Here is a 22702-nt window from a genome sequence, read left to right as displayed (position 1 = left end):
TGGGGATGTCCTAATCCTGGGTGGTCCTAATCCTTGAGGGCATCCTAATTCTGGGGGTCCTAATCCTGAGGGGGGTCTTAATCCTGGGGATATCCTAATTCTGGGGGTCCTAATCCTTAGGGTGCCCTAATCCTAAGGGAGTCTTAATCCTGAGGGGGTCTTAATATTGGGGTTGTCCTAATCCTGGGGGTCCTAATCCTGGAGGGCATCCTAATCCTGTGGATGTCCTAATCCTGGAGGTCCTAATCTTGGAGGGCATCCTATTCCTGGGGGGTCCTAATCCGGTGGGGGTCCTAATCCTGGAGGGTTCCAAATCCTAGGAATGTCCTAATACTTGGGGGTCCTAATCCTGGGGGGCCTTAATCCTGAGGGGAACTTAATCCTGGGGTTCCTAACCATGGGGATTTCCTAATCCTGGGGGGTCCTAATCCTGAGAGGGTCCTAATCCTTAGGGGGTCTTAATCCTGGGAATGTCCTAATTCTGGGGGAGTCCTAATCCTTAGGGGGTCTTAATCCTGGGAATGTCCTAATTCTGGGGGAGTCCTAATCCTAAAGGGGTCTTAATCCTTGGGGGTCCTAATCCTGGAGGGCATCCTAATCCCGGGGGGTCCTAACCCTGAGGGGGTCTTAATCCTGGGTGGTCCTAATCTTAGGGTGTTCTAATCCTGGAGGGCATCCTAATCCTGGGAATGTCCTAATCCTGGGGGTCCTGATCCTGGGATGTCCTTAACTTGAAGGCCATCCTAAACCTTGGGATGTCCTAATCCTCGGGTGTCCTAATCCTGAGGGGGTCTTAATCCTGTGAGTGTCCTAATCCTTGGGGTCCTAATCCTGAGGGGGTTTTATTCCTTGGGGGTCCTAATCCTTGGGGGTCCTAATACAGGGATATCCTAATCCTGGACGTGTACTAATCCTGGGAGTGTACTAATCCTGGGAGGGTCCTAATCCTAGGGGTGGTCTAATCCTGGAGGGCGTCCTAATTCTGTTGGATCCTAATCCTGGGGCGTGTCCTAATCCTGAGGGGGTCTTAATCCTGGGGTCCTAATCCTGGGGTGTTCCTAATACGGGAGTGTCCTAATCCTATGGGGATATCCTGGGGTGTTCCTAATACGGGAGTGTCCTAATCCTATGAGGTTATCCTGGGGTGTAGATGACAGAGGGGGGGAGTAGATGACAGAGGGGGGAGTAGATGACAGAGGGGGGGAGTAGATGACAGAGGAGGGGAGTAGATGACAGAGGGGGGGAGTAGATGACAGAGGGGGGAGTAGATGACAGAGGAGGGGAGTAGATGACAGAGGGGGGTAGATGACAGAGGGGGGGAGTAGATGACAGGGGGGAGTAGATGACAGGGGGGGGGAGTAGATGACAGGGGGGGAGTAGATGACAGAGGGGGGAGTAGATGACAGAGGGGGGGAGTAGCTGACAGAGGGAGGATAACAATCCTTGGGGTGTCCTAATCCTGAGAGAGTCCTAATCCTGAGGGTGTCCTGATCCTGGAGGCCCTAGTCCTGGGGGGTCTTAATCCTCAGGGGTCTTAATCCTGGGGGGTGTCTAAAATTTGGGGGGCCGTCATAATCCTGGGGAGGTCCTAATCCTGGGAGTGTCCTAATCTTGGGGTTTCCTAATCCTTAAGGGGTGTTCTAATCCTGGGGGGCCTAATCCTGGTGGTGTCCTAATATTTGGGGTTCTAATCTTGGGGGGTTCCTAATATGGGAGTGTCCTAATCCTATGGGGATATCCTGGGGTGGAGAATATCCTGGGGTGTTCCTAATCCTGGGAGGGTCCTAATCCTGGGGGTCCTATTCCTGGGGGTGTCCTAATCCTGGAGGGCATCTTAATCCAGGGGGTGTCCTAATCCTGGGGTTCCTAATCCTGAGGGGTGCCTAATCCTGGGGGTCCTAATCCTGGAGGGTGTCCTAATCCTGAGGGGTTCCTAATCCTAGGGGGTCCTTATCCTGCAGGGTGTTCTAATCCTTAGGGGGTCCTAATCCTGGGAGGTCCTAAACCAGGGGAGCCCTAATCCTAAATGTGTCCTAATCCTAGGGGTGTCCTAATCCTGAGGGTGTCCTAATCCTGAGGGGGGTCTTAATCCTGGGGATGCCCTAATCCTGGGGAGGATCATAATCCTAAGGGAGTCCTAATCCTGGGGGTCCTTTTCCTGAGGGGGTACTAATCCTGGGGGTACTAATTCTGGGGGGGGTGTCCTAATCCTTGAGGGTGTCCTAATCCTGAGGGTGTCCAAATACTGGAGGGTCCTAACCCTTGGGGTCTTATTCCTGGGGGGTCCTAATCCTGAGGGGGTCTTAGTCCTGGGAGTGTCCTAATCCTGGGGGTCCTAATCCTGGAGGGCATTCTAATCCTGGGAATGTCCTAATCCTGGGGGCTCCTTATCCTGAGGGGGTCTTAATCCTGGGGCTCCTTATCCTGGGGATGTCCTGATCCTGGGGGTCCTAATCCTGAGGGGGTCCTAATCCTGGGGATGTCCTAATCTTGGGGGGTCCTAATCCTGAGGGGATCTTAATCCTGAGGGAGTCTTAATCCTGGGGATGTCCTAATCCTGGGTGGTCCTAATCCTTGAGGGCATCCTAATTCTGGGGGTCCTAATCCTGAGGGGGGTCTTAATCCTGGGGATATCCTAATTCTGGGGGTCCTAATCCTTAGGGTGCCCTAATCCTAAGGGAGTCTTAATCCTGAGGGGGTCTTAATATTGGGGTTGTCCTAATCCTGGGGGTCCTAATCCTGGAGGGCATCCTAATCCTGTGGATGTCCTAATCCTGGAGGTCCTAATCTTGGAGGGCATCCTATTCCTGGGGGGTCCTAATCCGGTGGGGGTCCTAATCCTGGAGGGTTCCAAATCCTAGGAATGTCCTAATCCTTGGGGGTCCTAATCCTGGGGGGCCTTAATCCTGAGGGGAACTTAATCCTGGGGTTCCTAACCATGGGGATTTCCTAATCCTGGGGGGTCCTAATCCTGAGAGGGTCCTAATCCTTAGGGGGTCTTAATCCTGGGAATGTCCTAATTCTGGGGGAGTCCTAATCCTTAGGGGGTCTTAATCCTGGGAATGTCCTAATTCTGGGGGAGTCCTAATCCTAAAGGGGTCTTAATCCTTGGGGGTCCTAATCCTGGAGGGCATCCTAATCCCGGGGGGTCCTAACCCTGAGGGGGTCTTAATCCTGGGTGGTCCTAATCTTAGGGTGTTCTAATCCTGGAGGGCATCCTAATCCTGGGAATGTCCTAATCCTGGGGGTCCTGATCCTGGGAGGTCCTTAACTTGAAGGCCATCCTAAACCTTGGGATGTCCTAATCCTCGGGTGTCCTAATCCTGAGGGGGTCTTAATCCTGTGAGTGTCCTAATCCTTGGGGTCCTAATCCTGAGGGGGTTTTATTCCTTGGGGGTCCTAATCCTTGGGGGTCCTAATACAGGGATATCCTAATCCTGGACGTGTACTAATCCTGGGAGTGTACTAATCCTGGGAGGGTCCTAATCCTAGGGGTGGTCTAATCCTGGAGGGCGTCCTAATCCTGTTGGATCCTAATCCTGGGGCGTGTCCTAATCCTGAGGGGGTCTTAATCCTGGGGTCCTAATCCTGGGGTGTTCCTAATACGGGAGTGTCCTAATCCTATGGGGATATCCTGGGGTGTTCCTAATACGGGAGTGTCCTAATCCTATGGGGATATCCTGGGGTGTTCCTAATCCTGGGAGGGTCCTAATCTTGGGGGTCCTATTCCTGGGGGTGTCCTAATCCTGGAGGGCGTCTTAATCCAGGGAGTGTCCTAATCCTGAGGGGTGCCTAATCCTGGGGGGTCCTTATCCTGGAGGGGGTCCTAATCCTTAGGGGTTCCTAATCCTGGGGGTTCCTAATCCTGGAGGGTGTTCTAATCCTTAGGGGGTCCTAATCCTGGGAGGTCCTAAACCGGGGGAGCCCTAATTCCAAATGTGTCCTAATCCTGAGCAGGTCTTAATCCTGGGGATGCCCTAATCCTGGGGAGGATCATAATCCTAAAGGAGTCCTAATCCTGGGGGTCCTTTTCCTGAGGGGATACTAATCCTGGGGGTCCTAATTCTGGGGGGGGTGTCCTAAACCTGGAGGGTTTCCTAATCCTGAGGGTGTCCAAATACTGGAGGGTCCTAACCCTGGGGGTCTTATTCCTGGGGGGTCCTAATCCTGGGGGGGTCTTAGTCCTGGGAGTGTCCTAATCCTGGGTGGTCCTAATCCTAGGGGTTCTAATCCTGGAGGGAATCCTAATCCTGGGAATGTCCTAATCCTGGGGGTCTTGATTCTGGGAGGTCCTAATCTTGAAGGCCATCCTAATCCTTGGGATGTCCTAATCCTCGGGTGTCCTAATCCTGAGGGGGTCTTAAACTTGGGGGGTCTTAATCCTGGGGGGTCCTAATCCTGCGGGTGTCTTAATCCTGGGGATGTCCTAATTCTGGGGGAGTCCTAATCCTAAAGGGGTCTTTATCCTTGGGGGTCCTAATCCTGGAGGGCATCCTAATCCCGGGGGGTCCTAATCCTGAGGGGGTCTTAATCCAGGGTGGTCCTAATCCTAGCTGGTCCTAGTCCTGGAGGGCATCCTAATTCTGGGAATGTCCTAATCCTGGGGGTCCTGATCCTGAGAGGTCCTAATCTTGAAGGTATCCTAATCCTTGGGATGTCCTAATCCTGAGGGGGTCTTAATCTTGGGGATGTCCTAATCCTGAGGGTCTTAATCCTGAGGGGGTCATAATCCTGATGGGGTCCAAATCCCGGGGATGTCCTAATTCTGGGGGTCTTAATCCTGAGAGGGTCTTAATCCTGGGGGTCCTAATCCTGAGGGGTCCTAATCCTGGGGATGTCCTAATCCTGAAGGGGTCTTAATCTTGAGGGGGTCCTAATCCTGGAGATGTCCTAATTCTGGGGGGTCCTGATCCTGAGGGGGCCTCTTTCCTCTCCCCCAAGTGTTTTGCTCTCTCTCCTCCCTCTTACCCTGTCGGGGTCTATCACTATTTGAGCATGGGCTGTTCAGGGGGATCCCTGCAGGAACAGAGCGCTCTCCCGCAGGGACTCAAGTCCAACACCGGCAGAGGAGGGAGGCGGGATAAAGAGAAGCCATGCACGTAAGTTGCTGCCCGGATATCACCTCCATCCACCTCTTCCCCGAGGACAGGCAGCATGTCACCCATAGAAGAACAGGTCCTGTATGGAGGAGGTACAGGTGGGGAAAGATGTTGAGGGTATAGAGGGGAACAGGTGTCCAGAAATGGGAGGGACAGGCACTCAGGAGGAATGGGGAGGTGATCTGAGGGGTGAAGGTGCAGGAATTGGGGTGACCTGAGGGGTGAAGGTGCAGGAATTGGGGTGACCTGAGGGGTGAAGGTGCAGGAATTGGGGTGGTCTGAGGGGTGAAGGTGCAGGAATTGGGGTGATCTGAGGATGAAGGTGCAGGAATTGGTGTGATCTGAGGGGTGAAGATGCAGGAATTAGGGTGATCTGAGGGATGAAGGTGCGGGAATTGGGGTGATCTGAGGGGTGAAGGTGCAGGAATTGGGGTGATCTGAGGGGTGAAGGTGCAGAAATTGGGGTGATCTGAGGGGTGAAGGTACAGGAATTGGGGTGATCTCAGGAGTGAAGGTACAGGAATTGGGGTGATCTGAGGGGTGAAGGTGCAGGAATTGGGGTGATCTGAAGGGTGAAGGTGCAGGAATTGGGGTGATCTGAAGATGAAGGTGCGGCAATTGGGGTGATCTGAGGATGAAGGTGCAGGAATTGGGGTGATCTGAGGGGTGAAGGTGCAGGAATTGGGGTGATCTGAGGGGTGAAGGTGCAAGAATTGGGGTGATCTGAGGGGTGAAGGTGCAGGAATTGGGGTGATCTGAGGGGTGAAGGTGCAGGAATTGGGGTGATCTGAGGGGTGAAGGTGCAGGAATTGGGGTGATCTGAGGTGTGACGGTGCAGGAATTGGGGTGATCTGAGGGATGAAGGTGCATGAATTGGGGTGATCTGAGAGGTGAAGGTGCAGGAATTGGGGTGATCTGAGGATGAAGGTGCAGGAATTGGGGTGATCTGAGGATGAAGGTGCAGGAATTGGGGTGATCTGAGGTGTGAAGGTGCAGGAATTGAGGTGATCTGAGGATGAAGGTGCAGGAATTGGGGTGATCTGAGGATGAAGGTGCAAGAATTGGGGTGATCTGAGGATGAAGGTGCAGGAATTGGGGTGATCTGAGGGGTGAAGGTGCAGGAATTGGGGTGATCTGAGGGGTGAAGGTGCAGGAATTGGGGTGATCTGAGGGGTGAAGGTGCAGGAATTGGGGTGATCTGAGGTGTGAAGGTGCAGGAATTGGGGTGATCTGAGGATGAAGGTGCAGGAATTGGGGTGATCTGAGGTGTGAAGGTGCAGGAATTGGGGTGATCTGAGGATGAAGGTGCAGGAATTGGGGTGATCTGAGGGTTGAACGTGCAGGAATTGGGGTGATCTGAGGTGTGAAGGTGCAGGAATTGGGGTGATCTGAGGTGTGAAGGTGCAGGAATTGGGGTGATCTGAGGTGTGAAGGTGCAGGAATTGGGGTGATCTGAGGTGTGAAGGTGCAGGAATTGGGGTGATCTGAGGATGAAGGTGCAGGAATTGGGGTGATCTGAGGGGTGAAGGTGCAGGAATTGGGGTGATCTGAGGGGTGAAGGTGCAGGAATCGGGGTGATCTGAGGGGTAAAGGTGCAGGAATTGGGGTGATCTGAGGGGTGAAGGTGCAGGAATTGGGGTGATCTGAGGTGTGAAGGTGCAGGAATTGGGGTGATCTGACGATGAAGGTGCAGGAATTGGGGTGATCTGAGGTGTGAAGTTGCAGGAATTAGGGTGATCTGGGGATGAAGGTGCAGGAATTGGGGTGATCTGAGGGGTGGAGGTGCAGGAATTGGGGTGATCTGAGGGATGAAGGTGCAGGAATTGGGGTGATCTGAGGATGAAGGTGCAGGAATTGGGGTGATCTGAGGGGTGAAGGTGCAGGAATTGGGGTGATCTGAGGGATGAAGGTGCAGGAATTGGGGTGAACTGAGGATGAAGGTGCAGGAATTGGGGTGATCTGAGGGGTGAAGGTGCAGGAATTGGGGTGATCTGAGGGATGAAGGTGCAGGAATTGGGGTGATCTGAGGGGTGAAGGTGCAGGAATTGGGGTGATCTGGGGGGTGAAGGTGCAGGAATTGGGGTGAACTGAGGATGAAGGTGCAGGAATTGGGGTGATCTGAGGGGTGAAGGTGCAGGAATTGGGGTGATCTGAGGGGTGAAGGTGCAGGAATTGGGGTGATCTGGGGGGTGAGGGTGCAGGAATTGGGGTGATCTGAGGATGAAGGGGGAGGTGAAATAGATCAGACCAATCGTCTGTTGAGTATTAGGCCTGAATAACTTTATGCACATGTAGCACTGACCCCCGAAGGAGCTTCTGGTTATTTCTGGGGTTACCGTTACCTTCCGTTCTCCTTGTGACACGTCTAGGGGGTGTCCCGTGGTCGGTGTCCCGTGGTCGGTGTCTCGTGGTCGGTGTCTCGTGGTCGGTGTCCCGTGGTCGGTGTCTCGTGGTCGGTGTCCCGTGGTCGGTGTCTCGTGGTCGGTGTCTCGTGGTCGGTGTCTTGTGGTAGGTGTCCCGTGGTCGGTGTCCCGTGGTCGGTGTCCCGTGGTCGGTGTCTCGTGGTCGGTGTCTCGTGGTCGGTGTCCCGTGGTCGGTGTCTCGTGGTCGGTGTCTCGTGGTCGGTGTCCCGTGGTCGGTGTCCCGTGGTCGGTGTCCCGTGGTCGGTGTCTCGTGGTCGGTGTCTCGTGGTCGGTGTCCCGTGGTCGGTGTCTCGTGGTCGGTGGCCCAGTAACTTCAGACTGACAATAGATCCAGTTGAATGGATTTTAATTGCAAAGCTCAGACATTGAAGAGTCTATAACTTGGGATCAGAGGGCTGGGAAGGAATTCAGGGTCTCTTAGGGCCGGTTCACACAGGGGGCGATGCGAGGCGACACCGACTTGGCTCGCCGCGACCTGCCGCGACCTCAGCGGTGACTTGCAAATGACTTCTGTATAGAAGTCAATGCAAGTCGCCCCGAAGTCGCCCAAAAGTAGTACAGGAACCTTTTTTCTGAGTCGGAGCGACTCGAGTCGCTCCTCTCAGAACGGTTCCATTGTACAGAACGGGGGCGACTTGTCAGGTCGCGGCACGGCAAGTCGTGTCGCCTCGTGTCGCCCCCTGTGTGAACCGGCCCTTAGTGTCAAAGTCTATAAACATTGAAGAACTTGATTACTTTGACTGCATCCAGAGAACAGCCAATCACAGCTGGATGATCACTCAGGTTGGACAGTCCGTCTCTCACAAGGTCTCGCAGCCAACAAGGTGCTTCCTCAGGAACAAAGTCTTTATCACAGACGTTGTTGTAGAACATGGAGGACACTAATCTGTAGAACTCTTGTAGGATTCCTGGATCTCTCAGCCCACTTGGTGATATCCACAAGACCGGATTCTCTCGGTATCTTCAGCCCTTCCAGGTTCTTGCTCAGAAAACCAACCCGTACGTGGTGTTCTTCTGAAGAGTCCTCCCCTGGAATGCTTGAAGTACAATATCTCCCGAACCGGAGACGGCACCCAACCACCTTGGAATCCTCCTTTAGTTTCCATGCCTTGGCCTAGTCAGCCTCGAGACATTAAAGTCGGGTGGATCCGCACCCCAGGCCATAGCCTTCCAGGGGGCTGGTCAGGAGGACCAGGACCATGTAATCAGCACAGTATACTGGTCCGGAACCCCCGAACCACATGACGTCCGTGTCTTATATACCCTCCCCCAGAGGGCACAGCGAGAGCGCCACTCCCACTGACCTGACTCTGAAAGAGAGTAACTTAAGCGCCTGACCAGACCCTAGTTCCACGCCTGCCACCAAAGACAGCGCCCCCTGTAGCCAGGCTGAACATCTCACAGCCCAGTCAGACTAATGCAGAGGTCCATTTTAGACAAATAAAACCCAAACCAAACTGCAGTTTAGGTAAAGTTTAACCTTAAAATAAAACGCACAGCGCGTGCTCTTCATAACGAAATACCACACTGAGCCTCTGTTCAGATACGTGATAGATCTTTCTTCTTCCTGGTTACAGTTATATAGGTGGGCAGCTAGTTCTGTGAAGGAACGAATCATTAGTATATACTTGTAGCTTCTTGATTGGTCATGTCCATATAAGGTGACTTCCTTCAAGACCTTGGGTGTAGTCCTGTTTGGGTGTAGTCCTGTTTGGGTGTAGTCCTGTTTGGGTGTAGTCCTGTTTGGGTGTAGTCCTGTTGGGGTGTAGACCTGTTTGGGTGTAGTCCTGTTTGGGTGTAGACCTGTTGGGGTGTGGTCCTGTTTGGGTGTAGTCCTGTTGAGGTGTAGTCCTGTTTGGGTGTAGTCCTGTTTGGGTGTAGTCCTGTTGGGGTGTAGTCCTGTTTGGGTGTAGTCCTGTTTGGGTGTAGTCCTGTTTGGATGTAGTCCTGTTTGGATGTAGTCCTGTTGGGGTGTAGTCCTGTTTGGGTGTAGTCCTGTTGGGGTGTAGTCCTGTTTGGGTGTAGACTTGGGCGAAGACGCCATCCTAGATTCACATTCCTTTCACGCGATGGGAGGGGGGTGCGACTGGCAGCTTCTTCCAGCATGCCCCGGGACTGTGATGTCATAAGGAGCGGGGTCACCGAGTGACATCACCGAACGACCACGCCCATGCCTATATAAGTCATTGCGCACTGTGTCTGCAGCATTACAGTGGGAGAGATTGTGACGTGTCAACATTGGAAGAACAGAAGAAGAAGAAGAAGACGAAGACAACGAAGAAGAAGGAGAAAGCCGGGCCAGCAATAGCAAAAGAGCAGAAGATAGCAGAGGAGCCCGGGAGAAGATTCGGAGAGAGGGAGAAGAGGCCGGAGGGCGAGAGAAGAACCCGAAAAGCGCAGAGAAGTTGGACGAGACCCCCGAAATCGGAAGAAGACCCCTGGAGCTGCCTAATAAACTACTTTAAAAACCTGTCTAGTGTGTTTTTTTTTATTGACACTTTTTCCCCCCAGGTGAATGGGTAGGGGTACAATGTACCCCATACTTATTCACATAGGGTGGGGGGGCTGGGATCTGTGGGCCCCCCTTATTAAAGCGGCGAGATTGACTTACTTTTCTAGTCCCGACGTAACTTATCACGTTGAAAATGAACAGACTATAGTCCGTGTGTGTGGGAAAGTCCGTTCATTTGGAAGTCCGTCGGAACTCCTTCGGGAAGACCGGCGGACCTAGTCTGCCGGAAAGTCCGGTCATGTGTGGGGAAGTCCGTTCGTTCGGAAAGTCCGTAGGAACTCAGCCGAAATTCCAGTGGGAAATCCATCAGACCTAGTCTGCCGGAAAGTCCGGTCATGTGAATGAATGAATGAATGAAATACTTATATAGCGCGCAATGCGAACTGAATCGCCTCTAGGCGCTGTGGCGAGCTTTGATCATCTGCTAAAAGAGGAAGGTCTTGAGTTTTTTCCTAAAAGCCAGGTGATTTTCTTCCAGGCGGATGTTGATTGGTAGAGCATTCCATAGCAGAGGCCCTTGGACAGCGAATCTCCGATCACCCTTGGATTTATACCGGGCTTTGGGCACGAGGAGGAGGTTTTTGTTGGCTGATCGAAGACTGCGGTTTGGTGTGTAATGATTTATTTTCTCCATTAGGTATTGCGGAGCTTCTCTATGCACGCATTTGTGGGTGAGGCAAAGGGTCTTGAACGTGATCCGATTTTTTTACGGTTAGCCAATGTAAGCTCCTCGGTGAAGGAGAAATGGATTCCCAGGGTTTTTTTCCTGTTATCAGCCTTGCCGCCGTGTTTTGGATCAGTTGTAATCACACAAGTTGATATTGTGGTAATCCTATGTAAAGCGAGTTTGCGTAGTCCAGTCCTGAATTAATGATTGTTCCAACTACCACTGCTTTGTCATTCCTTGGGATAAAAGGGATGAGTCTGCGAAGCATGCGCAGTAGATGGTGAGATCGACTGACTACAGATCCTATTTGCGCATCCATTGACATTTGTGCGTCTAAAATAACCCCGAGACTCTTGGCTTTGGTCTTTGGGGAGATAGTCTGCCCAAAGACGGTTGGTGGAGACCAGAAGGTTTTGGTTGCGGGCTTATGATTTGGGTGTAAGATAAGAAGCTCTGTCTTTGATTGGTTCAGCTGGAGGGAGTTGGTGGTCATCCAGTCCTCTATTGATTTGAGGCAGTTTTCAAGTTGTTGTTGGTGATCTTTTTTTCCATTGATCCGGAAATAAAGTTGTGTGTCGTCAGCGTAAGAGTGGAAGCAGAGATCTGAGCATCTGATGATTTGAAGGAGTGGGCGAATGTAAATGTTGAAGAGAACGGGTGACAACGGAGAGCCTTGAGGGACTCCGCAGGTGACTGCCCGAGTTTCGGAGAGGAATTTTCCTAGTTTCACTGTCTGTGACCGATTTCCTAGGAAGGACGCGAACCAATGGAGATCTATGTCTTGGACTCCGGCTACTTCTGTGAGGCGGACAAGTAGAGTATTGTGATCTACTGTATCAAACGCTGCACTTAGGTCTAGCAGTACGAGGAGACACGGCTCTCCGTCATCTGCTGCTTCGAGGGCGTCATCCCAAATCTTGAGGAGAGCTGTTTCTGTTCCATGACCTGGGCGGAAGCCTGATTGCAGCGGGTCCAGGAGTTTGTGAGTATCCAGGTGAAGTTGTAGCTGATGTACTACAGCTTTCTCCATGATCTTAGAAATGGTGTTGAGGCTTGTAATCGGCCTACGGTTGTTTGGATCCTGAGGGTCCAGGTTTGATTTCTTGAGTAGAGGTATGACGATGCCTTGTTTGAGGATGCTGGGAACAATCCCTTCGTGGAATGATCGGTTTATGAGGTGGGTTATGGTTGGAGCCACGATGTCGGAGCATTCTTTCAGTAGTTTTGTGGGGATGATGTCAATAGGTGAGGTACTGTCACGCAGTTTATTAATGATGTTTTTTGCGGTGTCTACGGTAATTGGGGATAGTGAAAATTTTGGCGGTTGCGGTATGTTGGTGCGGACATCCTCTTTATGTATTTGCTGGCTGAGGTTGGATGTTTTCTTCTGACAAATTGTTTCCCTGATGGTTTTGACTTCATCGATGAAAAAATCCGACAGTTTGTCACAGTAATCCTGGGATTCGCTTTCTGGGGGTTCTAGGCACACTGGATTCATTGATTGATTAACCAGTTTAAACAGTTCCCGTGGTTGGTTTGCGGCCGTTGAGATTGTATATGAGAAGTGGTCCTTTTTGGCTTTGAAGATTGCTTTCCGATAATTCTCTGTCAGACCTTTGTAGTTAAATAGGTTTTCCTCGGTGGGATTTCTTCTCCATGTTCTTTCCGCTCTTCTGCGTTCTTGCTTTAGTACGGAGAGGGAGCTATTAAACCATCCAGCATTTTTCTTCCTGATGAGAGCCCTGCGTTTTGGTGCTACAGAGTCTGCTGATTGCAGTAATGCCTTGTTCAGGGAGTTGAGTGTTTCCTCCGTAGAGTGGTTTAAGGTTATTGTAGATATTTTTTTGGACAGAGTGGTTTTGAAGGCTTCGGAGTACAGTTTTTTATGCGATCTGGTCCAGTGCGTTGTTACAGGTTTCCGTTTTGCGTTGGTGATGTTGGTAGCGATTTTGAATTTGATGGCGTGGTGATCCGTCCATGGCAGAGTTATGTTGTCGAGTATGTTGACGTCGATGTTCTGTTTGAAAATGAGGTCCAGGGTGTGTCCTGACCCATGCGTGGGAGTCTTTATCAGTTGCTGTAGACCCAGTTCTTCTAGTTGATTGATGCAGGCAGTCGCGATGGGGTCTTTAGGCTCGTTTGCCCAAAGGTTGAAATCTCCGAGTGCCAGGAAATTTTAGAATTTTAGGGTGTGCATTGCAAAGGATTCCGTGAGGGGTGAAAGAAGATTGGACTTTGGTCCCGGTGGTCTGTAGCACAGTAGAATATGAGTGGTGTCATGGGGTGTTGGTTGAAAATGTAGCGTCAGGGTTTCCATAAAAGACACTGGGTTCTGAGCTGATGGTTTAGTGAGATCAAGGTGACCTTTAAAGATCACTGCTAGGCCTCCTCCTTTTTTCCCTATCCGGTGTTCGGTTAGGATCCTGTAGTTTTCCGGCACCAATTCGGTGAGGATGGTGTTGCAGTCAGAGGTTAACCAGCTTTCGGTGATGAAGAGGCAGTCTACATTGTTCTCGATGATGAAGTCGTGTACTTCCAGTCTATGTTTGACTGCAGACCTGGCGTTAATCAAGGCGCAATCTAATTGTAGTGGTCGAGTAGATGTCTTCCTGTGGTTGGGAGCTGCTTGTCGTCCGGTTTTTAATAGTTGTTCTCTTTGAAGTATTTTTTGTATGGAAGATGGCAATGTGGTGTTGATGTTCCTTAGTCTGTGCAGAACTTCAGCTGAGTATTTGAAGTAGCACATGGTTTGTGGATGCTGTTGATGGTACTATGGGCCTAAGATGATGATCCTGATCAGGGTATTGATCCTGAGGTGGGGCTAGGTATCAGACTTGCCGCCGTGCTTGAGGCTATTAGCGCGCAAGTTGATCAGGGGATGCCTATATGGATGCGGAAGGAGTTGTATTCGGTTGCTGGCTGTATTCGGTTGCTGGCTGTTCCAGCTGCCTTTACTTAAGGTTGAGGTCTCCGCTTAGAAAAGAAGTCTGGCTGTGATCTGGAATATTTGTCCTAGGATAGCGTAAAAAATGGAAAGGAGGCCGGAGGTAGGGGTATGCTAACCTATGGTTGTTCCAGAGGAAGGCGAAAAACCCCCTGACAGTAGCAGCCAAACGCACCAGTGGGGCAAAAATTCCTTCCTGACCCCCGTAGGCGGTCGGACGGAGTCCCTGGAACAATCACTGGGGGGGGGGGGGAAGTGGAGGTGCGAGCTTACCTGGCTGCGGTTGTCCCCTTTAAACACTCTGGTTCCGGTGAATCTGGCTTGCTGTCAGCCTGATGTTTCTGGAAAGCTGTCTGGTTGCCCCTTGCAGTGGGATCTTTAAAATGGAGGGGAGGATGGAGGTTAGAGACTCCTGTTTTAACTCCTGTTTTCAACTCCTGGTTATTAACTCTCCACTTAGTTCAAAAAATCCACTTGTGTTCAGAAAATCCACATGCAAGCCACAATCAGGGAGCAAGCTCAAGGGGGAGTTTGCCTTTATACACCTGTGAACAATTAACCCCTCCCCTATTTTGGCAGGAAGAAAGAGGGGAAAAAAAAAAATGCTGTTTAAAAAGTGTCAGAAAAAAAGGTCTTTTAAAAACTGCTAGCAAATGTATCAAATAAAGGAGGGGAGAAAATAAAACACCCCCAAAAACAACACTTGCAAGCAGAAGCAGTCAAGCAGAAGCAGTCAAAGCACAACTCCTGGTTATTAACTCTCCACTTAGTTCAAAAAATCCACTTGTGTTCAGAAAATCCACATGCAAGCCACAATCAGGGAGCAAGCTGATGTGTGGGGAAGTCCGTTCGTTCGCAAAGTCCGTAGGAACTCTGCCGAAATTCCGGCGGGGAAATCCATCAGACTCGGTCGTGTGTACAGGGCATAAGGTTTCTCATCTGTCCCATTAAAAAATATCCTCCTTCTTGGTTCAAGAAGGTCGGGGTGCTATTTTCCACAGTTTTCTGCACTAACTTCTTCAGACAAGGTAAAATGCAACAAACCATCAGAGCGAGGAAGATCAAAATGATGAAAACAGCTATACCTATTTGGGCTAAAATATTCCGTCCATCCAGCTAAAATATTGGTCCCCATGGGTCTGAGATGCCTTCTTCTTCAGCTCTACTAGCTCTTTTTTATGGCCAGGGTGACCTTACCATTTGTTCCGGTGTTGTCAGGGATTTATGTGACTTCTATCATTTTACAAACACCCCCCTTCTCCGCTAAAATCATGTCCAAGGCCGTCCTATTCTGAAATGTCATGTAAGATGTGGGGGCTAATTGGTCAGCAATCCCATGTAGGGCACCTCTGGTGTAATTCACAAACCACTGCTGGTTGTAATATATGTCATTTATCCAGTCTACATTTTTGTTGACAGTGATTATGGGAATCAGAGACTCAAAACCTGCCTTTAATTGGTCTCGGGCTTTAAACTCACCTGGGGACCCCCCTTTGGGACCCCTATGGCATCTATATACACATGTGGGTCAAACCTTCCCTCAGGAGCGTTCCTCTTAGTGATAGCCACCTGTTGGGCCCTCACCAGATTTACCAGGAAGAGGATATACAATGTAGACATCATGGTGCAGTCAATGTCTCGTCCTCCGGGTTTGGGACTTTCTTACAGCGGGAGGCACGGATCCGAGTGTTCTTCCCAGCCAACTTTACAGATGTGCTTGTGGTCAGCAGGACCCGGAAGGGACCGTCATATCTGGGTTCAAGAGAAGGTTTTCTCACAAATTTATTTACCAGCCCCCAATCTCCAGGCAGTAGTTGGTGTGTTCCTGTATCTAATTCAGGATCTGGAATGGAAGAAAACACCTGGGCACGTATTCGGGGTAATTTTCGTGATAATGCGGTTATGTAGTCAACACATCAGACTGCAGTTATAACTGTTGTGGAAAATAACAACCAAGTCTAAAGGCTGAACCAAACAAAATCTCATAAGTGGATAGGTAGTGTTCTCCCCTTGGTGTGTATCTGATGCTGAACAGGGCAATGGGCAGACTGTCCGGCCAGCTCATGCCAGTCTCATGGGCCATTCATTCTTTCTACCTTCCCGCTACTCTGGGGGTGGTAGGGTGTGTGAAACTACCAAGGCGTACTCAAATCATCCACTCTTTGGCATTTGGATGTGGTCAATTTGTATCCGCAGGAAAGGGTACAAGGGCTTTGCCGGGTGTTTTTGTGGCGGCTTCTCTGTGCGTCCCGGGTTACACTTTGCACAAATGGCGCATGGCTTACAGAAGTTGCTAGGCAGTGGAATGATTCCTGGTACTACATAGTATTTGTTGATGAAGGAATTCATAAGAGTCTTTGACAGATGGGCAGCTCCATGTGCCCATTGTACCACAGCCGGGTACATATTCCTGGGCAAGCAAGGTTTCTTGTTGCACTCGAATAGTCCATCCCCTCCGCTTCCAGCTTTCCTTCTCATATGGACTTGCTGCTTCCAGTAGTTCTTTCAGATAAACTCTGTCCACTGGGAGAGTCTGTAAGGCAAGCATAGGGTGGTCTTCTTCTACCACCCTGCTTTCCACTTCCTGTGGACCGCTGGCTGCCTGTTTGGCAGCTGAGTCGGCTAGGTGATTGCCTCTGCCTTCATTCGAGTCCAGTTTGCCGTGTGCTTTTACTTTCAGAATAGCCACTTGGGTTGGGAGAAGCAAGGCGTCCGTCGGGTCTTTGATAGCTGAGCTGTGTTTTACAGGTGTTCCTGCAGCTGTCAGGAATCCTCTGGTCTTCCAGATAACACCAAAATCATGGGCAACGCCAAAAGCTTATCTTAAAGTGGTTGTAAACCCTTACAAACCACTTTGACCTACAGGTAAGCCTAGATTAAGGCCTAGATTAAGGCTTACCTGTAGGTCCAAGAAATATCTCCTAAACCTATACGGTTTAGAAGATATTTACCTGAAGACAGCCACCGATGTCTACAGCGCATGCACCGTAGACAGCGGCGCGCAGGCGCACTGGGTAAGCCACAGATCGCGGCGATATGCCGCGAGTGTCGGCTCCTGTGCCCACGAAGACCCACCAAGAAGATGGACGCTCGGAACTACAGGGGACATCGGTGACTTCGCTGGCTCCTGTGTCAGGTAAGTGACACATAATGGACTGCGATGCGATGCGATGCGATGCATAGTAGTCCATTATGCTTTACCTATGCAGGGAATCAAAGAGGAAGTAACACTCATCAGGGCTTACTTCCTCTTTAAGTCTATATGAATGTTGGCTCTTTTTCCCTCTGCCAGTTTACATGCTGTAGTGAGTTCTTGCAGCTCTGCTTCCTGTGCAGACATCACCGGTGGTAAGGATTCAGCTTGTAGAACCGTGTTTTCAGTGGTGATCGCTTATCCCGTGTGGTATTTGCCTCGTTCATTAGCACACAATTGTTAGGTCTGGATTCTGCAGGGGTATTTCACTCACGGTGAGGAGATGTGTGGTTTCCAGCCACATTCATTCAAAGCAGTCATGGGTTGAGGAGTCAGGACTCGGCGGCTCCTCCGCTATTCCCCCCTCGGGAAGTGGAAAAAGGGTTGAAGGGTTCAGTGTTTGACAATGTAATAGAGTAATGTTGTCCAGTAGAAGGAGGGAGCATTGGCGTCTCAAATGTCTGGCAGTGGACAGAAGTTTCGGCTGGATCTGGTTGAGTATGGCAGCAATATGGGAGCAAGCAGAATGAGGAAATGTCTGAGGACCAAGTCCGAAGTTTTGTCAAGCAAGGCTTGTGCAGCAAAGACATCTCGCAGACACAATGGACCTCCTATTGCCACCGCATCCAGCGGACAGGAATAATATCCTATGGGGCGTAGGCGGTTGCCGTATGATTGGGCGAGTACAGCTGCAGCATGTCCCAGACATTCGCCTACAAAGAGCTTGATTGTTATTTCGTAGTCTGGGAGCCCTAAAGCCGGAGCTGATGAAATGACTTGTTTGAGGGCCTCGAAGTTGGATATTGCCTCTGAGGACATTTGGAAGGGGTCAGACTTCAGGGCATCATAAAGGGGTTGCATCAGTAAGGAAGCTTCCGGAATCCATGCTCTACAATAGGAGATCAGCCAGAGGAAGGCATGAACGGGCTTCTGGCCTTGTGGCAGCGGAATGTTTGAGACTGCTTTCACTCAGTCTCTTGTTAGGTGTCTTATTCCGTGGAACAGACAGTGTCCAAGGAAAGTGGCAGATGTTGAGCACCACTGCAATTTGGGTTTTGAGGCTTTGCAAACCCTGGTTGGCAAGATAGCACAACTGGCTTTCTGAGGTGACTTCAGCAGTGGGTAAGTTATCTGTGCAGAGGAGAAAGTCATCCACATATTGGAGGAGAATCACATCCGGGGGATCCTTTTGCCATGTGTCAAGGACTGTAGCCATAGCTGAAGAAAGTGTTTGGCAAGGTCCACCACTGTGAAGTATGTACCTGTTGGAGGCACCGCCGCAAGCAGAGTGGGAGGGTTAGGCACAATTGCTGTGTCTAAGTCTGTAGCCTCATTAACTGCTCGGAGGTCCTGGACCATTCTGTACTTGTCTGGTTCTCCCTTATGGGCTCTCTTCTTCACAGGGAACAGAGGTGTGTTGCATGAAGATGTACAGGGTATCAGGGCTCCATTTGACACAAGGGCCTTGACATGCTTTGAAATAGCTGCAGATTGGGCTAACTTTAGAGGGTATTGTGGTTTCTGGGACAGAGGAGCTCCAGGTTTCAACTGCACCATGACTGGTGGCACCTTTAATTGTCCTACATCCTCAGCTCCTGTGGTACATAGACAATCTGGAATTCTGTCCATCACATCCGGTGGAATTGTAGTAGTAGGTGATTCTTCTATGGACATTAGCAGAGGGATGGAACACAGTGCAGAAGTGTCCTTAATGTCCAGTGGAGAAGAGACAGTAACAGATCCATCTTTAGAGAAGATAATGAAAGCTTGAAGTCTGGACAGTACATCTTCTCCCAAGAGATTGAGTGGACAGGTGGAAGAGACAACGAATCGAGCCAGAAGGTCTGGGTAGTTTCCAACTTGTAGAGGGCAGGTCAATGGGTTCGTTCTGGGAGTTCCATCTATGCCCACACAGGATATGTCAATATCGGAAAGGTAGGAGTGGTCAGGTAAACCCTCTTCTCTAATCATGCTTCTGGCTGCACCTGTGTCGATTAGGAAAGTGGTTTGATGTCCCTCAATGGGTAGGGTCATCCTTGCTAATGGGCCTTCTGAGTTCTTTGAAGAGGTTGTCATGACAGGGGTTAGTGACACCGGCTTGCCCAATTCCTAGCGTAGGAGATCCAGGTGTTCCGAGGTGGAACGTCAAGGGTTTTGGTCTTGTTGCTGTAGATATTAGTACTATTGCTGAGGATATTGATATTTTGCATTTGGGCTCCCTGGTGGGGAAATTGCCTAGGGTGTCTGGGTGCTTTACAGTCCCTTTTGTAATGTCCAGGATTTCCACAGTTGAAACAGGTTGGTGGTGGCCTTGGTGTGTATGGGGTATTCCCCGCAACCATAAGTGGTGTGGTTTTCTTGGTGGTCTGAGAAGATTCCAGACCCTTTGCTACCAAAAGGAGGGTGTCAAGGGGCAGCACACGGTACTCCGGTCGGGCCATGGGGAGGCCTTTTTGGATTGACTCCTTGAGGCCTGCCACAAAGGCTGAGGACAGCATCTGACTGTGTGCCTTGTTATGGGTGGTGAATCCCAAATCTGGAAAAAACATGTAACAGTCCGGTGTAAGACTTTTCTACTGACTCTGTTTTGTCTTCAGCAACATCTTGGATACTTGTGGCTTGGTCGGCCAGTCTGTCCCTCGCCCATTTGCGCAGCTGCTCACAGAATTCCACACCAGAAGTAAAGGTATTGTCATTGAGAATCCTTGCATCGTGTAGATTTTTCTCCATGATGGGCCAGTAAGCGTCTCAAGCTTTTATTTTACATAAACTGACTAGATCTCTCCATGCTGCTGAGTAGGTTTTTTTTGGATCTGGGCCAACCTACGGTAAAAGGACATGGATTGTTTTTCGAGGTCTGGTCACCAAGGAGGATGCTTGGGATGGAGTGAATGTGACATACATCACAGGTGCATCGGCCACTGGCCTAGGAGCTACTGTCCATGCCCGTGGCATTGGGGTGTGTGGAGGGGGGTTCCAAGTAATCAACTCCTCATCCTGTAAAGAGGATTGGAAAGTGTCCGGTATGGACATGGGGGAATGTTGATATGAATGTAAACTCACATCTGGCCTTGCCATTGCATGGGGAAAGGCCGGAACTCCACCTGTGGCATATGGTCCTACTAAGTGGAGCATGTCGGGACATCAGTTAGGGTCGGTAGGGGAGGCATGTAAAAGGTACCGTCCACCCTTATGGCCTGGTAGATGGAGGTTATAGGGTCTGTAGGCCTTCCTGTGCTCTGACTATGTGTACCAAGTTGGCTGCCGGAAGGGGTCATTGGGAGTCTTCCAGCATCTTGAATGGGTGTACTAAGATGGCCTTCGGAAGAGGTGTGTTGGTGTCAGGGCTGGTCAGCATTTCCTTCTCTGAGCTGTCAGCTAATTGCCAGCTCTCATGTCTCTTCACAGTTTACCAGCTGTTGTGGATCTGCTCATCAGTCCCGCCTACTTAAAGATCTGAAGCTCACTTCAATCCTGCCTTCGCCTTGGTCACATCATAAGAAACCATCTCCTGCTTTCCTGTTTAATGACTGGCTTGCTGATATCCCTTCTGGCTTCTTATCCTGCTTGCTGTTCCTCTACTTGGACCCCTGACTTCTGGCCTGGCTGATTACCCGATCCGGTTACTGGACTCTGGCTATGCTTTGACTATGCTTACTCTATTTACCTTTTTATTTTTATTAATAAACAAGTTTGATTTTACTGTACTTCTGTCTCGGGCTGATTCATGGTTTAGGCAGTTGAGCTGTGGGCAGAAGTACGGGCAGCGACAGGGCGTGTGATGCCAGGCGGGGGGCTCAGTGGAGTGACAGTCATCATAGGGTGGTGTCTTGTTATCGTCAGTCAGCACACATAACGGTTCATTCTTGTCAATGCATTTATGATACCCATCAGTTTCCCCTGCTGCACCTCCTGCTCTATCCATCGTTCCCTGTGGATGGCTTTTGCCACATTTAAAGTAATCAAATCATCCTCATCCTTTTCTTGTCTCACATCCAGCAATCCTCATTAATAATTCTATAACATTCCTTCTGATTTCTCTCCTGAATAATTCCTTTAATATTCTGGAATGCTGAAATAATAAATCAACCAGGTATATATATATATATATATTTATCACTCAAATTTAAACATCACATGTTATACTAGTAATTTCATGGCTGGTCAAGAGTTAACATTTTTACAGACATCCTCTCACCCAGGAATTTGAAGGGAGGGGGTACTTCAACAACAGAGATGGGTCAGGTAATGGTAAGGTGCTAAAAAGTATGTCTTACCGTACTCTGGAGGTGATCAGTCTCCAGCCTGTCCACGTTGGTCCACCTCTGCGTCTTCTCTGTCGGCTGTCCATTGGTTCACAACCCAGGGCCCCATGTTGGGCGCCAGCTGAAGTTGAGTATCTGCCCCCATCCTAATTAGGCCTGAATAACTTTATGCATGCATAACGAAATACCACACTGAGCCTTTGTTCAGATAGGTGATAAATCTTTATTCTTCCTGGTTACAGCGAGTTATATAGGTGGGCGGCTAGTTCTGTGAAGGAATGCATCATTAGTATATACTTGTAGCTTCTTGATTGGTCATGTCCATGTAGCGCCGACTCCCGAAGAGCATGCGCTATATGTTTTGAAAGTTAAGGTTACACCTGAACTGCAGTGTGGTTTGGGTACAATTGTTTCAAATTTGGACCTCAGCATCAGTCTGACTGGACTATAGGATGTATAGGGGCACTGTCTCTTCTGGCAGGCTTGGAACCACGGTCTGGTTGGGTGCTTTAAGGTTACCTTCTCTCAGAGCCCGCCCAGTGGGAGTGTTGCTCTTGCTGTGCTTTCTGGGAGAGGGTACTTAAGATGCGAACGTCACGTGGTTTGGGGTTTTCTGGTCCAGTAGTATGGTCCTGGTCCTCCTGACCAGCCCCCAGGAAAGCTATGGCCTGGGGTGTGGATCCACCCAACTTATTGTCTCGGGGCTGGCTAGCCCGAGGCAAGGAAACTAAAGAAGGATTCCGAGGTGGTCCGGTGCCGTCTCCGGTAGTTGGAGAGGCCCAATAACTTCGTAGCTATCCAGGGGAGGACTCTTCAGAAGAAGGCCACATACGGGTTGGTTTCTTAGCAAGAGCCTGGTGGGGCTGAAGTACCTAAGTTTATATTTGTGTATATTCCAGTCTCATGGGTATCGCCAAGCTGGCTGAAAGATCCAGGTATTGCACAAATGTTCTACAAGTTTTAGTTTCCTGAATGATCTACAACAACGTCTGTGGCAGAGATTTGTTCCTGAGTTAAGCACCTTGTTGGCTGCCAGGCCTTGTGAGAGAGGGACTGTCCAACCTGAGTGACCATCCAGCTATGATTGGCTGTTCTCTGGATTTAGTCAAAGTAAGAGAGTTCTTTATTATTGACTTTGACACTAAGAGTACCTGAACTTTATTCCTAACCCTCTGATCCTATTTTAAGAGACTGTTGTCTATGTTGTTTGCAAATAAAAATCCCTTTATGCGGATCTGTCATCAGTCTCTCAAGTTACGTACTGGGCCATCTACCACGGGAAACCCCTAGACACAAATCGAGGAGAAGAAGGTAACAGTAAGCCCAGTTAAACCAGCAGCTCCTTCGGGGGTTAGTGTTAAATCCATATAAGGTAACTTCCTTCAAGACCTTGGGTGTAGTCCTGTTTGGGTGTAGTCCTGTTTGGGTGTAGTGTTGGGCGAAGGCGCCATCTTAGTTTCACATTCCTTTCACACGATGGGAGGGGGTGTGGCTGGCAGCCATTTTGAGCAAGGAATAAGCAAACAACACTTCTATATGCAAACAAATATAAACTTTGTAATATAAAAGACAGAAATAGAAAATGGCCATTTTATCTGA

At 50.0% G+C, this 22702-nt stretch overlaps 1 pseudogene; it reads left to right on the top strand.

Annotated features, from left to right (window-relative positions):
* The window catches only part of LOC143958888 (rho-related GTP-binding protein RhoG-like), a 33812-nt pseudogene that overhangs the window by 7919 nt on the left and 3191 nt on the right, over positions 1 to 22702 (top strand).

This window comes from Lithobates pipiens, unplaced genomic scaffold (assembly GCF_037356315.1).
Source record: "Lithobates pipiens isolate NorthernLeopardFrog02 unplaced genomic scaffold, aLitPip1_a1.2 Scaffold_63, whole genome shotgun sequence".
In the NCBI taxonomy this organism is placed as follows: Eukaryota; Metazoa; Chordata; class Amphibia; order Anura; family Ranidae; genus Lithobates; species Lithobates pipiens.
This window is presented reverse-complemented; position numbering and strand designations above follow the sequence as displayed.